This window comes from Acanthochromis polyacanthus, chromosome 18 (genome assembly GCF_021347895.1).
Source record: "Acanthochromis polyacanthus isolate Apoly-LR-REF ecotype Palm Island chromosome 18, KAUST_Apoly_ChrSc, whole genome shotgun sequence".
Classification (NCBI taxonomy): Eukaryota; Metazoa; Chordata; class Actinopteri; family Pomacentridae; genus Acanthochromis; species Acanthochromis polyacanthus.
In genome coordinates, this window is record NC_067130.1 from 12,007,506 (window position 1) to 12,025,495 (window position 17,990).

The 17,990-nt window shown below is 40.2% G+C and overlaps 1 protein-coding gene across 1 annotated transcript in view; it reads right to left on the reverse strand.

Moving 5' to 3' along the window:
* The window catches only part of LOC110962305 (potassium/sodium hyperpolarization-activated cyclic nucleotide-gated channel 1), a 79,735-nt gene that overhangs the window by 46,586 nt on the left and 15,159 nt on the right, over window positions 1–17,990 (reverse strand). The gene's annotated exons all lie outside the window — the stretch shown is intronic.

Sequence of the window (17,990 nt, forward strand, 5' to 3'; positions counted from 1 at the left end):
GCCACAAGTGTTAACGCTGGTGTGGCTATTTAATCGGAGCAGCAAAGTTTCAGAATAGAAAGTCATCAGCAGGGTGAGTAAGCACATCTGCAGAGAGACGCTGTTTCATTTGCGTCGGATCTGGCCAACGAGAATTGACTCACGCCTGGTTGGCTGTGGCTCCAATTTAGTGTGTCTCATTAGCATGAGAAACCCATTACTTATTTCCAGGTTAGTTATTCCATAATCTCTCTCATACTGAGGCTCAATTTCTCCTCCCAAAAAAAGAAAAAAAATGTTAAAGATGACCACTGATTGGTCCGTTTTGCATAATAAACCTGCTTCATTTCCCAGTTTGTTGAATTGAAAGATTATGATTTTCAGGTAATTAGTATCTATTTTAAGTCAGATGGCTTTCCATTCCCTGTAAATTAGCCATTCTACTTATCATAAACGTAATGACTTTTTAATTGGTGCACCAAATTATCATGAGGCTTAAAAAAGGTGAGAAATGGTGATGTCTTTTTTTCAGAAAAAGTTTTTCCATATGAGTGATAAATGTTTAGATCTGTGAATGTTGCAGGGAAGAAATAAAAACACTAAATCATGACAAACTGTAAAAGATCAGTATAAGGAAGTAAAGTCACAGTATTGTTAAAGTACAGTATAGACTGCAGGGTACATTAAATATTGAGCTATTGAAATACGACTAATTGGATGTTTACATATGTACAAAACAAATAGCGACCTCTCAACACAGCAAAGAATTTCTTTCTCTTACATTTAAGTTCTTTTCTTATCTTAATGAAATATGCTCTTTGTTTTTCTCTTTGGTTCTATTTTATTTTTTCTAGTTCATCTACGTCAAAATTTGAAGAAATACTGATTATTATTGCATCAAATATATTATTTATACTTCATCTTATCATAGAGTGAAATCCCTCTAAAAAAGAACAGAAGCTTGATCATGTACTTCAGGCTGTGCTGATATGCATAGTGGCATAATTTTGATCCATTTTTCCCATTTGTATGCAAAATGTGTTGTTAAAATCCCACCAAACCCCAGGTGTTTTAAAAGCTCTTTGAATCCACGTCTCTCCACCCCAGTCCATTGTGACTGTCCTGTAACCTTTTTGCACAAAGGACAGTGTCCACACACAGAACAGAGGAGAGAACAAGAGCCTGAGCTGATGCTCAGATCCCTCTATGGTTCAACTCATCCACAGGGGGATACAGTGCACTGCCCTGAAAGGCTAAAATTAGCCACTAGCTTACAGGATGGCTGTCTCAATGCACCCAGTATCTCTGCTGCTGCCTACATCTGTATTCTTAATTTAGCCGAACTCTCTCTCCTTGCACCATGTATGTGTTTACATCCATCCCAGTTTGGTGACATAATAGGAAAGAACAGCAGACAAAGGGCAAGGTAGACAAAGAGGGAACAGGAGGGACAAAAACAAAGACAGGAGGAGAAAAAGGTAACTAATTCTAAAGGTAAATATTCCAGGAGGATTGCAACAAGACTAGGAGACAGGAAGTAGCACTTTGGTTCCTCTCTGAAGTGCAAATGATTTGCACCAGGCAGAAATAGAAAAGGCTTGACTGCTTGTCTGCACTTTCAAAAAGCAACACAAGAGAGACAGAGGAATGAGGGTGCAGGCTTTTAGGGAGGGCAGGTGATAAGGCGACATGTCAGAGTCTCACTTTGCCGGCAAGCCTCTGTGACCTTTGGGTCACGGTGAGTCACAGCGCAGAAAGGGAAGATGTAGAAACTCATTAACACAATGTGGAGTTTGTTTGGGTTTATGTTTCAGTGGCATCACTTTGAAAAGTCTGCTGGTGGCGGCAGGTGGCCAAAGATAGTAGTTTATTTATAGGGTTCTTAATAGAAGAGGAGACCTGGAGACCCCAGATCAGGTCAGAGGATTACACAGAGTACAGATACAGCATATAAAAATGACGAATACACTACGCTGCGTAGTTTTGTCATTAGGTGGCAATATAGGCTGTATTTCGAATTTTCCATTACCTTTTCCCGATGTGATACTTCAAAATGTGTGTAAAATTTCACATCTACTAGGACAACAACCTCTCCCTATCACATTTACAGGTTTGTTATAGTACTAATCGTATCATGCTTTTATTCTTTGCTGAGCATGTTCCAAGACAATTATGTGCATCCAGCATCTTTCTTGTGCAAAATAATGGGCTCATCTCACAGTATAATCTCAAATGTGAAGGGAGAACGAAAGAGAGTTTAGGTCTGGACTCACATAGGTTTGCCGTCTGTCTCGCCGAAGAAAATAAAGGCCATTCAGAGGGTCGGTGCTGCAGAGAGCCAGCCATATGTCATTCTCAGTGCATGTGTCAGAGCTAAAAATCGTGGAGTTCAGTCTCCATGTCCTGCTAATATCACATATTAGATCATCACTCAGAGACGTGGAAACAGAAGTGTGTCTCTGCAATATGATGATGGAAAAGAGTCAAATTTGTATACATATATATATATATATATATATATATATATATATATAAGTAAAAACACCACAGCACTTGAGTCTTTTCACTGAATCTCTTTAGTAAAACAAAAGCCATTGCTGTTGAGGATTACACTGAAAACTTAATGGCTGCAACTAACAATCATCTTTATTTTTAAATGGTCCAATAATTACTTTCTTGGTTAACTGATGCACATGATAAGTTTTGTCTAATCAAATCCAGAGATTTTGCATTTGCAATAATAGAAAACAGAGAAAACAAAGTAATTCCCTGCAACTGGGAAGCTAGAAAGAGACAGTTTTAACGGTAATAGATTAGCCAATGGTAGTTTTCTCTTGATTGATTCAACTCTTTTAAATGCCCACAGCATGAAAATCCTTAACTTATTAAATGTTGCTATGGACTGACAGCACAAGGCTCATCAGCTGCCATTTAAAGATGTGAGCTTGATGTTTTCAAGAGGATTCACGGTTTTAGATTAGTTTCATTACCAGGCAGTCATACTTTCCTTTGGTCACCTCTCTGTGTGTTTTCAAGTAAATATGGGAAAAGCTGTGGTTTAAAAGTTGCATTAGTAAAAGCTTACACTGTGTGCTGTCATCCGAAACGCTGCTTCATTTTGCAGTTCTGTGGCTTAAATAGTGCTGTTTGTCTATCAGTGTATTGGTTTGATTATGCGATTGTGACCATCTGCTTGTTTCGGTGCGAGCGGTGCAGCTTGGCGTGTTTAATCCAGGACATTATCAGGGAAATATCTACTTATTTGGCGCTGTGGTTGTGCAAGACTGCGCGGATATGAGAGAAACCCAGAGAAAGCTATAAGCCACTTGCTCATTAGTGCTGTCGGATAAATCGTGTTTGCACCGACATGTGCAATAAACCAATCGCAAAAGATTAAGACAAATAATTCAATTTACACACACACACCATGCATTCACTCTCAGCACGCGACCGTTTGACCTATCAGATGGAGCTCTGGACACACAGACCGTGCATTCTCACCACTGTGATAGTCAGAAGCCCCAGGTAGCCGTCAGCTAGCCTCACATTAATTGGTGTTAATTTGGTGGCGACTGTGAGGTCAGTCAGCACGACGGCGAGGAAAATGTCAAGAAATGTGTTTGTTGAGTATAGAAGAAAATATTAGAAAGAAAGAAAGCAGAAGCTAAACTTATATGAAACTCAAAAGTACCCTTCTTTGTTCAGTGGGCATGGGCCATGTGAGCAGAAAGACATTGGAACTGCCACTGAACAAAATCGTAAATACAACATCTATTCTGACTTACAGAAGAAGAAATCTTGTTTCCACAGGTTGGATCTGTTCAACTAGTGACAGATTCTTGACCATTGATTTACTCCACAGAATAGTCAGGTGTGGCTTTAAAATACAGTGATTAGATAGCATGATTGCATACATGGACACTCCTTTGACCAGTGACTATAAAAGCCCACCTTAAAATGCAGCTTTACTCAAATTACATAATACCACAGATGACAGGAAAAAGAGAACAGACTGGATCCTGATATGTCAGTTAGAGCTGCAGCCAAACACTTGAATGTCCACGCTTTTACCATTTGTCATCTAAGAAGTCTTTCAGACAGCTCTAGAAGTCCAAAAATGTGATCCTGTCCCCTAAAATGTCCACTATTGTCGCTTAGCACTGGGCCGACGTATCCACAAGCAGCATCGACAGCCTCATTAGTTCTCTGTGTCACAGATGTGTGGCACTATGTGATGCAAATAGTGGACACACTCATTATTGACCTGGGATTTCTAGTCTGTGACCTCACACATTTCCATAGTGCACATTTTGTGACGTCCATTCTGTTGTGGAGATGCCACGTGCTGGAACACAAATGCTTATTCCCTTATGTTAAACAGAATGGATAGAATTGAATAAAATATGGCATGCGGCGCTATATTTTCGTGCAGTACAATGTTATCGCACATATGCAGATTTATACTGGTCACAATACAAATACAACGGAGAGCAGGACAGCGGCGTTACATGGCAGTTAAAGATTTTCATCCCTAATGTTTGACACAAAAAGCAGTCAAACAAGCGCCGCGTCTACTGGAAAAATCTGAATTCATGTTCAGCAGCTGTAAAGTTTTTGAAGCTGCACGACTACTGGAAAGGTAGCACTGACAGAGAGCCAAAAGCACCATCAGTGCTCTCGGCTGGCATTGGCAAAATATGGGCTTAGAATTAAGTCCATCAAGCTTAAATTTGACTGGGGACTGGGGCATAGGTCAGCATAATCCTCTAATACAGTAGAGTCAAACAGCCAAGATGTGATATGATAGTGACACAAAGTCACATGCTTGTTGTGTCCAGCCAGCAAGGCGCTCATTCACATTTGGCCTCACGGCATCCATTCAAGTGGATAGGAGAGTAAAGAACAAGAGAATGTCCCAACCTGGCAGGTATTGTGTGTTTACAGACACAAACAGGATTTACAACACTGTGGGTATCAAAACTTAAATCAGTGCCATTCACAATGTGCAATATGGAGCGTCCATATGTCGCCAAAATCACTGACAGGATCCAACATGTGCTTCACTTCAACCTTTACAGGGTTTACATGACTGCAGTCTGTGAGGTTGTACCGGAGGCTGACATTTTGAATCCTATGTGCACAGAAAGAGCATGCAGGAGAATTACTCATCGTGAAGCCGTGCGCCTCGAACACGCAATTACAAAGTGTTCTTTATGCATCTTCAAATTGGACATGACTGACCTCTGTTTGAGGTTAGTGAGGATTAGCATGGGACTAATTTGAGGGGATTAAATCCACCACTGGCTATTACATTGAAGGATAACAAAAATGCTTCCAGGAAAATCTGGAATTCTCCTGCTTAACATCATCTTGTAAATCTCCTTCTGGATCTCGCTTGGTTTTGCTTAATCACACAATTACAGTTGAACTTGGATTTGAAAAATCATATTATCATGTAACGAGAATTCACTGGGATTTAGCAAGTCTCGTGTTTCTTTTTTCTCTTTTCTGTCTTATTTTTCTTATATACCCCAAAAAAGTTTGTACCCATTTTAACTTTCTCAGTTTATAAAAAGGGAGTCAAAGCAGATAAATGTGGAATATTTTATATATTTAATACAAAAAAGCCTTCCAATGCCCTTCAAAAAAAGCAGCTGGCTGGAAGTAATTGTAATTCATGTGACTGCAATGTGGACAGCGTAATCATGTTGATATATGTATAGTTCAGCAATAAATAAACATAAATAGAGCTGCCATTATTTCAGAGCTTCAGGCAACATCCTGTATGCTCAGAGAAGCTAATCAGTCTGCAAATCTGTGTGTAATACAGTCTAGAATAGACGAGAATTCACATGAAGAGGACAGGAAAAAGCCTTTCCAGCAATGTAAAAATACATGTGACTTGGTTTCTGCCAAACGATGTCAAAGCTGTGTGAAAACTGCAGAAGCATGATGTGTAGAAAAAGCTCTGAATCTTCAGCATCGAGGCTGTACATTTAGGTAATGAGGCCCAACAGTAATTTGTGGCCAGAGACTTAATTAAAAAGGCAGGTAGTGATCAATGGGATCTTTACACGGGCAGAAAACAAGCAGTGATCTATTAATATAACAAAGAGTCCCTATCAGGAGAGGTCATTATTCCTTCAGTGGATGCTGCACAAGTGCGAGGCCAGCTGTAAACAAGGGGCAAGAGCGGCATACTACTCTGTTACATGCAAGTTCTGCATTCAGAATGTTTGTATGTTCAGGAAAATATACTATTGGATTATACTCTTGTGTTCATTAATGTGTTAGTGAAGTACCATTTTATTGTAATTGAATCTGTTACAATGACCAGTGATGTCTTATATCAACAATCAGAAGTAATTCATAAATAGCATTCATTTATACTAAAGCCGAACCAATATTTGATTTTTTTTGACCCAAAGCTGATTTTTAGGGAGCAAAAAATTCAGATATTGACGTATCAACCAATATTCTTTATATGTAAGAGTAATACTGACAAAGAAAAATTATGGGGATATTGTTTGTTTACTTTCTAGCAATGTATCTGACAAACTAGTTGGAAGTTTACTATGAGGACCACTTTACTCCGCACCACTGCATGCTCAATTATGATATGATGGTACTCTGCTGCATGTGCTGCTGGCAGTGCTGAGAGTGTTGTGAATAATGGTGTAAGAGCATGCTCTATTCGACAAACTATGTGATGACGCCATTTCTAGAGTACTCAAAGCATCTTTTTAATATTTTAATGATAATATTTTTAAACATACTTATTAGTTGGGTTGTAATTCACACAATGGAGTAGAACAACAAAGAAGCACAGGATGAAATTGTCCCAATAATATATAAATATCTCAAAATTGCACTAAAGTACGGTGCTTAAATGTACTTGGCAGCTTCCCTTCAATCCTGCATCTAACTGATCTCTAAACTCTCAGCGAGAAGACAAAAGGTTAGAGAAAACAACCGCAGCCTCAGTTATTCTTCCTCATATTGATTTAGTTGTCATAAAAACAAAACATTTGAACTCATCCCACACAAAGCCCTGCTGCACTCACAGAGTGTTTCGCATAAACAGAATCAAATAGGTTTTTTTACGGTTCAACTCTAATGAGCCACAAAGAACAGCACCGCAGTAAGAATCCCACATGCAGACTTTTGCAGCTTAAACTCGCCGGCAGTCACAGATTGCATTGTTAAACACTGTTGGATTTCTTTTAAAATCTGTCATTTGATATCCAGCTGACAAAAAAATGGACCATGGGTTTGTTTATTTCTTTTCTTGGATCTCAAATCTTCTCTTGTTTTCTTCTAAATTTTCGGCGTTTACTTTGATAAGAATTCTGCAGCTTATTTAATCTGCAAATTTTTGAATGTAGCCCCGTGACCTGAACAGATGCACGTTCTGGAGCAGCAAATGGGGATGCTAAAGGGCGACAAATACCACTAACAACTGTGACGAAGAAAAGGATGAAAACTGGGCGTGTGGCTCCTCAATGCAGCCGCTCTTTTCTACTGTGCGACCATCCAATCAATGCATTCGTTTTACTGGGAAAGTCATCCCTTGGCAATGTGTCAATCATGAGAGAAAATACTCTCTCTGCCCCAGTGGCTCTTTCCTGCGGGAATGCCGCCGTTCATCGGCTCTGTTTTCCATCATTTCTGTGTCCGTCAGCATTATTCTCTTGTTCTTCCCCTAAGCACATCACACTGTACCGCGAGCCTTGCTGCTTTGCCCGCTGTCTCACCCGCTCTGCGTCTATTTTGGTCGTGTGAGCGTGATAACCTCAACACTTCTGTTCCGCCTTAATCTGCGCTCTGCCATTCAGAGCTGCATTGGCAGCGGCAGCCTCCTCCGGGGCAGCAGCTCATACAGCCACAGGGATCACATATATGACGCTTTCTTTACGGGCTTCTGCGGTGGATTTTGTGGGAACGCTGGGTTTCTGTTTGCTTTAGGACTGAAATAATAATTTAAAATATTATATAAGAATCCTAGAGCTCTTTATATTAGTACTTGCATATACTAAGACCCACACAGTAATCTCAGCCTGCTCTTTTCTGTAATTATATAGACATTGTTCTCTGTGGGGATTATGCAGTTAACGTATGCTGATAATTTATGCATTTTCTTTTAGAAATTTCTTTCAAGGCTTATTAAAGCTCATATTCCGTGTGGGGAAAGGCTCAGTGCATCGGGGGAACAAGTAAATGTATTTATGGATGAATGTTGTATTGATTTGTACCTGTAACATGAGCAGTGGTAACAAAATAACATCAGCTCGGCTCTGATAAATGATGTACACGCAAGTCTCCCAACACAAGCAGTACTTCTAGCTCAGACAGTGGCACCTGTGCATTTACAACTCAGAGAAAATTGCTGAGGTGCGAGTTTGGCGTGTTTGGATCAAAGCATGCCATTGCCCTCAAGAGTAACAGTTCCCCTACATAACCCATGTTTCCCCTCAACTGTCCGGTCACGCAAGTCTCTTGACAGTTTGACAACATCGTTTCAGGGATTAAATCAGCGTCCTCAGTCAGTCAGTCTGATGAAGGAAATAGATAAAGAACTGAGAGATGACAGGGAGCTAACAGAGATGCACGCGACCAAAAAGGGCTGGCCCAGAAACAAATGAAAATATATCATGTAAAATATTTAGAAATGTTTGATTTTATTCATATTTGTAGATGCAGTTGATTATAGAAATACATAGAAATGATTTCCTATATAGTATCATCTCTTCCTCTTGGATTATACAATATAAGCATCTGAAATTATATATTTATGTGTATTATCTACTAGTTTCAGTCATTATTTCCTGTAATTAGCCTTTTTTGGCCACTTGAGGGTAGTAGAAACAAATCATGAACACAACTTTGACATATCGCCTTTTGAGATAATTAACTCAGTGAACTTGTGAACTATAAGTGACCTCTGCCATGCTGTCACATTGTCATGTGATACACTGTATTATTAATACATCAAGTATATGTGCTTTAATAGGAACCTTCATGTGTGACCACAAAGTCTCTACAGTAGAGCTTTTAACACCAAGTCCAAATATGAAATAACAGACTTTGGCAAAAGCCTCTGGGAGCGACTGGTCCTACTTACTATGGAAACTCTCAGGAAGGAAGGAAGAAGACAGAGAGAGAGAGGGCGACACAGACGAACGGAGACAGACATGAACAAAACACAGAAGACAGCAAGATTTGGTTTTTGCAAATGTCATGAAGGAGTGAAAGCGAGGACGGGCGGGGGAGTGTTGCGGCTTGAGTTGTGGTTGTGCTAAGAAGGCAGTCGGGGAAGATTAGCGCCCATGTGAGAGCAGGAGGGATTTGACTGGATTGCACAGGGTGACCTGCTGTGCTCATGTGAACATCAGCAAGATGGACCCTATCCTATCACGGTGGACCGCCAAGACACACCCGTCTCCATTTGCCGACGGGGTGAGGATGGCCTCGCAGTGTGATTTTTAGACTGGTGAATTAGCCATACTCAGAGCTGCAATTGATCCTCAGGCACAAACCGTGGCCATGTGGGAAATCTTGTAGAAAGAGGAAAACATGAAGAGCTGTATAACCAGTGAATGCAACGGCGAAAAGACAAACGCATGAGGGTGATCAGAGCTATGTGAGTCACAGTGGAGCAGCATAATATCCAGCCTCACATGTCTTATCATTACGCTACATAATCCTGAACACTGGCAAATATCTGTCACCTGGATGAGTGTATATCACAGAAATTATCTATAGTGCATGATTCATAGGTGTATTTATATTTATTTGCCTTTAAGAATTGCGTTACTAATAGCTGAATGTAATGAATTAGCAAACTGAACAAACTTTAGAGATTAAAATAATTTTACTTTAGTTCAGTATTTTTACTAGCCTAGCCGCGCTAGACGCAGCTCTTAAGACACAAGGGTCTAGGAACGCTCGACAGGGAGGGAGGCGGGCTAAAAGGTTGTCTTTCAAATCACTCTGCAGCGATTGGGTAGGTATACAACCAATCAGCGCAACGAATAGGCTGACGTAGTTCCTAGAGTGCCGGATTGTGGCTAAGTCCCATTAGCTTCCCAACCAGCGGAGCCAACTGGTATATTAAGGATTTGCCATATCCCGTCAGCATAAGTCCAAATACGTATTTCTTCTCAATGAAACGCTTCAGTGCCGTCCTTTGTTTATCTTTCAAGTTGAATTTTAGCTTCAAATCTTTAAGGGCTGTGGCCAAAGCCGAGTCGAAAGATAACTGTTTATTGTGCGCTGGTTGTTTCTGTCAGAATCGTCACGCCTCTGTCGTCACTTAGTTACGCCCGCCTTCTGACTCTACACTTCATGGTGATTCGTCCGGCCAGTTTTAGGAGAATCCAACCTCGAGCCTTATGGAGGGTAACTAGACCCACCCTGGCAGAGAATTAAATTCGTTGCCGTGGGTTGTCTAGCGAGGCTAGGCTATATTTTTACAGAAAAGATTTATGAAGTAATAAAAAGCAGCTTTTAGTCACAGAAGATTTGTGGGAAATTTCTTCATTAGAGTAAATAATAATAATAATAATAATAACAATAATAATAATAATAATTTCATTTAGGCAAAATCTCAAAGCGCGACATTGCAGAAATGTAATTAGCAATATAAAGACATCTTTCAATATAATATTGTCAAAAAACTATTTTACTAGTCAAAAATAATAATAGTTAGAGGACAATCCAGACAGTGGGCTGTCAGTGCTTATATTTTTGACATTTTTTGGCTTTATTTGTAGTTTTTAATAGTGTAGATTTACAATTAAGTGACTAAAAATGTTGTTTTCCATGATACAGAAACTCTATTTGCCATTTGTTATTATAGATTTGAGATGAAATAACAGGAAAATGTCCTGCATTTTGTAGATACACCAGCAACAGTTCAGTTAAAATAAAATAGAACACCATTAGAAGACATTAATGGTAAAAAAAAAAAAAAAAAGTTTAGCTACAGATACACCACTAAAAAGCCAGCCAAGTCCTGTTTTTTGCTTGTTTTTGTTTAGTGTTGCTACATACCTGAAACACACAATGAAAAATGAAAAATTTCCTCTTTTCCTATCTTTACTGTAGACTCTCCATTAAAATACAGAAAAATGTAGATTTTTTTCTTGCTGTGGACACACTTTTAATTAAGTGCAAATTTCCATTTTTTAATTACGGGACACACTCTGGCTAATTAGCTGCCAATAGACCTTCTATTATTTTATGGATTTTTCTTGGAGCGTGTCTGTACTGTAGCCTCACATGGACATCTCTAATCATGCTTCACTGTCAGTGTAATAATAGTTCATCGCTACAATGACGCATTTTTACGACAGGACATAAATGGTTGTGTTTAGATTCACATAAACAATGGCTAGAATTCAATAGATGCACGCAGCTGTCAGCAGGACAGATGGGAAGAGTGCCTCACTAACCTCATCCACCACAACATTAACTCTTGGGAAGTGGAAGGAGAAGAAGCCGAAATGCTTCACTAGCTACTAATTAATTAATTTGCAGAAGGCATCATTACAGGATGTCTGCCATGAATGGTGCTACTCTCCTCTAAATAACCAGGGGATCATTATGGGCCTCATGCAGAATCAGTCAATCACACACAGGCCTGCAGTGATTAGTCAATTATTCCTTTAAGTGAGTGACAGACTGAACATTAATGTGCCGCAATTTTAACAATCAATAGACCGTGCACACAAAAATGCCCCAATTCTGATGCTTCCAGCTTTTTAGATGCTAAAATAACCAGCTTTTCCTTGGGGTTTTGGACTCCAGAAATGTTGAGTTAGCATTCCTCACTATTTTCTGATGTTTTCTTGACCAAATGCTCAATCAACAGTGCACATTCTTGCGAGTAGCAGCACTACAACAATGGAGGGTCTACAGTTGGCCAATCATAAGAGCTTTTCCCTGCTAAGTAGCAGGCATCTCCCTCTTCATTGTGACCCCCACGCATACCATGCACAGCAACCACCACAACAACAGCGCCGCCAACAAAAATAACTGAGATTAGCCTAATCTCCACACTTATCACTTTAGCCCTCTCCCAAGACTATATCTGTCATCTGTCTGCTTACTGTACTGGGCACACTGGGCAGAGGGAACTTGTCTGTACAAGGGGGATATCCCATGGGGGTGGGCGGGAGATCAAAGCTGCTTTCAGTGACTGTTCTCTACTCAGAACTCTGGAGGGGGTTAAATAATCAAGGAGAAATGCAGCTGCAGAAATAATAAAATATGAGTTAAAAATGCTATAAATAGGCAGCAGTTGTTGGGAGAGAAAGCAGATGTTGATTTTGTTTGACTGCTGTGGGGCTGCTGAAACAGTTATACCCGGGGCTCAATAACAGAAGATGGCAGTGGTTGGAGGGCACTGCATGTATCATTTACAACTGAATTGTAAAAGGGGAAGCTTCACTAATTTCCATAGCATAAGACGTTGTTCTATTAATCTTTCACAACAGATTTGTTTTTTTTTGTTTTTTGTTTTTTACAATTTCAGCCTCCTGACTAGACAATGTATTCTCTCTTTTTTTAAAGTTCCTTCCTCTCGGTGTCACTCCCTTTCTGTCTCTCTGTCCGGCTTACTGTTTTACTGTCTGCTTGTATTTTACCTCAAAGAAAAGGCGAAACTGGGAGACAGACTGACAGCGACGGTAAGAGATGAAAAGACTGAGGCAGAAACACTGATAAATGGAGGTACTCCCAGTGGAGGGTTATATGGCATTTTAAATGTCATACATCAGCTTACAGACACCGCATGATACAAAGTGACCTGCAAATCCAGCAGCTGTTGGTATAAGCAGCCTTATAACAGTCTGAGCTTGATGTGTGTGATAATGTGTCTTTGTAATTCAACACCAGCCCCAACACCATCGTTCACCTCCTATCCAGTATCCAATCTGTTGTCTGTGTTGAATCAATGATAAGGCGTTTTATCATATTTTTGCATGTATGTCCGCTGCAGCCCTTTGCACAGGATTAACGGCTTCACGTCGAAGTGGAAAAATTGTCCTTTTGCCGTCAAAAAATCCCTTCTCTACCTGTAGATCTGGTTCACTCTAAAGCTTCACCGATAAAATAAAACCATGGATCTGAATATGCTGTGTGCCCAAAATCTCACATAAATAAGAAATCAAGTCTTTATTAACCTATATTAAAATGCAATTTTTTTGATTCAGTGTGCTCTGCGCAGCCTATTTTGTAGCTGTTTCACTTCAACACTTTCTACAACCCCCGTCTGCCTCCTGCTGTTCTATTTATGAAGACATCTCGAAAACACACTTTGTTTGAGCGTATGTGTGATATTCAGTATTTGATATAGCGAGAGTAGCGCCTGCACACGCCTTTAAATCCATGCTTCTTTAAAAAATATAACCAATATCTTGAGGGATTGAAGTTGGTACGGTGGTGTTACTGCAACGGTGTCTTATTCATTTTAAACTCCTATTTTGATCCATTCTTTCAATCAATAAAACACAGAACTGAAGCATAGTCCTGCCATTCGGTATTGCAGGCTGTGGATTTCTCTCTACTTAGTGGGTCTGATGGTTAACTCTATGCTCTAAGCATATGGTCAAGCAATTAACACTCTCCACCGCACTTAACAAGACCAACTAGCAGCAGAAGGACCCTGAGTGACTTGGCAAGGGGAAAATGGGTTAAATCTGCAGGGAACAAGGAGGAAGAACTTGTTCTTTCAGGCAGTGGAGTCTGGGATTTTCCACCCCATGGGCCAAGAGTGAGCTTCCCTCAGTGAGCTGAGCAAGAACAAAATTCAAGGCACATTATGTTCATCGTCAGAGAGCCGTGTCTTAAAACAGAGAGGACAAGAACACAGACAGGCATGAGAGAGGAGAAGAGAAAAAAAAAAAAGCATTGTCCTTCATTTTTGTTTGCTTGACAAAATTGGACTGGAGGAGTCCATTAGGCGGCTGTGTGTGACTCGCTTGTTTGTGTGTAGATGTGTGTGAGAGAGGTTGGAAAGAGGAAAGTGGACGAAGATAATGTGAGGAGAAGATTAAACTGCTGCGGCTACAGAAAAAGCTGCAACCCGCCAGAAATGTCTTGCTGTTTTATCAACTCAATGCAGTCCTCCATCAAAATCAACAGGAGAAAGATAATTTGTTTAATTTTTAGAGCTAAAATAATCCTAATAAATCCGTTTTACAGCTGTGGTAACACAAAAATGGCAATGTATGATATAAAAAGTCCCATTTTATAGATTTGTAGTGTGTTTTTAAGTCCAGACATGGTGACCACAACAGTGTGGGTGCCTCTCACTTAAACAGCAGGAGGTCCCCCTCCTCACAAAATGTCAAATGTGTGACAGGCAGATTGTCACACATAAAGACACGTGACAGAGCTCTTTAGCCGCCCACAGGCTGCAGCTCCCACACACAAGACAACAAAGATCTGCCTCGCCTCCCAAAAGCCCACCTGGTCATGCTCTGCAGGACTGTCCTCGGGGTGGGGTCTGTTTGTGGCAGTGACCACCGAAATATTATGTTTCTTTGTTGGATCCTTCAACAGTAAAGCCACCACCCTCATTTCCCTAGACTAATTTGGATGTAAAATCGAGGCGCTCACAAGCTATCTCGTCAGAAAGTGAAACCCGAATAATAATTTGCAAGCATTTCCATTTTTATTTTTTTTAAAAGAGGCTGCTGCTGTTTTAAGACTTGCTGAAGCAAACCCAACAAAGCATGTGGAGCTGATGAAAAATGCAAAAGTGAAGAAGAGGGAACAGTGAAGTCAGTGTTCCGTAGCCAAGCGCTTAGTAACACTGGGCAGAAAAAAAAGCTTCTACACTTGCTGTAGTGACACATGCGGTGTGTTTATCCAGGTATGGATGTTAGTCAGCGGCATCAAGATACTCCTCTGATTTACTGATATCAAATCAAGATGAGGAAGATCATTTATTTGTGTGTCAAGTTGTTTTTGTTCATTCGTGCTGCAGATATGCCAATCCTGGTCTAATATTTAGATCCAGATTTACAAGCATGATAATACTGCAGCTTTAATTTAATTAGCGTTTTAATTTACTAAGCGTCAGAGAGAATAGAGATTGATTTTTTTTTCAGAACCAGTACTGATTGTTGGTAATAACATCCAACATTTTAAAATTAATTGAGACCGATATAACAATAATTATAAAAACATTGAATATCAGATCTAAAAATCAGCTGGACAGTTATTTGATTGTTCCCTGGAAAATTATTCTTATTAATGCAGCTATGAGCATTAGAACAGAACTCACACGCACCTGTAAAATCCAGGTGTTCTTGTTACAGATTGATGAATAGATACATGTAACAGGTAATCAAAATCATTCAGCCTTTAGGTGACCTTCACAGAGCTCCAGCAGCAGTTTTATTGAGGATCTAGACAGCACACATGCGATTGACGTCTCCCCAGACTCCCATGTAATTGCATCGAAATGCACATGAAGAATGCCCTGTCACAAAGTCACGGTGCAATCACCATGCTTCTCTGAACATCAGCTTTATCACAGCTGTGACATGTGCAGCTTATCTGCAGAAAGTGGAGAAGCTTCTGCTCAAATCTACACGTTCTTCTGGATTTATTCGCCCTCGTGTAATGAGCAGCGCTTTATCAAGCAGACTTATATCTGCTCCTTTACTGCACTCACGACGCTCAGGCTGTTTCCAGGCCTGCATTTGATAAATGACATGCACATCTCCAGGCACAGAATTTATCTGAAACTATGGTGCAGAAGTCCCTCAGTGTGCCCAGCATCCCCTGAAGTGAAACGAGACAGTTGTGCGCTTTGAAAAACAACGGCCCCAGTTCTTCTTGTCGGGGCATTAAATATAAACAACCAGCTGTGAGGTTTTGGCTGCGTGTGCTGTGTGCAGCAGCAACGCAAAATCTGGGCTAACTCACACCTGCTCTCAAGCTGAAACATGTTCCGGGTTGTTCAACTTTCCCACCAACTTTCAGTGGCTGTTTGACTTATTGTAGATCTCTGAGTAGATTTAGAAGTAATAAATTCAACTCCAAAGATCATCTCATTTGATGTCTTCAGACACTGGAACATCTTTTCCACTACTTGTCTTCCCTGCATTGCACCCATGCATGGTATTGGTAGGTGGATATTTACTGTTTCCCATGAAAATACTGTAGGGTTGACAAATTAACAGAAGTTCACTGGTGCCACCGAGCTGCCATATGCCTCCTCCAGGCTCCGGGGTATGAAACATCCAGATGCACGCACACAAACATGTAGAAATGACACAATCCCAAAACAATCCTCAGCCTCTCACATCACATCACACCACATCGGATCACATCACATAGCAGGAAGCAGTCGTGTGCAGTCACCAGCCAGCAGCTCTGCAGCAGCTCTTTCACAGAGCAGAGTCCCGCAGCTGGTCACAATAATGCTCCTCGATACCGATTGCGTGTCCAACAACTAAATGCCATCTGAGAGAACATGCTAATAGGGTCAGGCAGCTTTTAATTATCCCCTATGCATCCTATACAACCATGAGCAGCTCCCTGTGATAATTAGATTGAATGTTTTCTTTATAGATTCGTGCGGTCTTTATTTAAGGTGGCACTCACTGAGAAATTGCATGCACTAGAACATAGAGAAAAAATATCATTGCATTGTATTTAAATTCTGTGTCCTTCATTGAGCATCATTTTTCAGCCTGTAATTGCAGAATAAAATAGGTTGCTGCTGTATTAGACGCAGATAAAATGTAACACCCGCCGCCTAACTCCCTTTGTTTCTTCTGTCTTTCTTCCTGCTCTCTCTTTAAATCCTTAAGCATGAGTCAGCACTTCCTGATTCAGCACACCTTCTGTGTGTGTGTGTGTGTGTGTGTGTGTGTGTGTGTGTGTGTGTGTGTGTGTGTGTGTGTGTGTGTGTGTGATTATGCACCTGTGTTCCTGCGTGAGACTGGGGCAGCGGCCTCAAGACACAGAGCACTTGGCATAGGCTATTCTGAGACAGGTGAATCCGGTCCACGGGACTCTGTAAACCGAGGCCTACTAATTTGCTTTGGCACCAAACAGTCTGTTGCTGAGGTGGCAAATTACAGCGCACAATGGCTTAATCATGACGCCCTTTTAACACCTTACAATGACTGTACCTTTCTTTAATGTCTCCCTAAGTAGATTTTCATTGTACATTGCATGAATGTTATGACTAAGAAGCTAATATGTTCAACAATTAGTGGAATTAGCTTGATCAGTAAGTAAATACATAAATTTGTTATCTAGTAAAACTGGCAAACATAGACAGTTAATCTTGGAGTTGTAAGAAATTCAAAGAGGTTCTATTTCAATTTTTTTTCTTACCTAGCATGAGTAACCATCTGAACTCCATTTTTTTTTTTTTTTGCTCCTGTCATATATTTCAGCACTGTGGGTTCATTTTCACTTTAATATAAAGTCCTGCATATCAGTGGAAACAGCACAACCATGGCTAGAGGTGGACAGAACTCAAAAATGTCTTTTGTGCAGCAGAACAAAGTGAACATGCCAAGATGTTTCACCACGTCGAATGTATCCTCCAACAACCTGCTCACTGTATGCCATGTTGGAGCCATAGTGCATTTATTTTTTGTTCAGGCTTGTTTTATTTTAACCCCCATCTTTCTTGTCATTTTCTCTCTGCACAACCCGCATAAAAGTCCCAAACATTTTGTCATATGACTGTTGGTCGCAGCTCAGAGAGTCATGGCTTCTTGGTTTTGCTTAGGAGCCCAACATTTTCTTCTTTTTTTTTTTTTTTTACAGCATCTCATGCAAATAGTTGTTTTTTTGACGAATTATTAAACAAGATACATAGAATAAAGTTCTATTGGTGCAAATTCAAGTTTTTTTCAAGGGCTATTGGAAAGTTGAAGATCTGATGATTCTCTGATGATTTTGGGTTTCTGAGGATTAGTTAAAGAAATTAACGAATGAATAATGTCAAAAACGGTTTTAGCTGTATTCCTATTCTG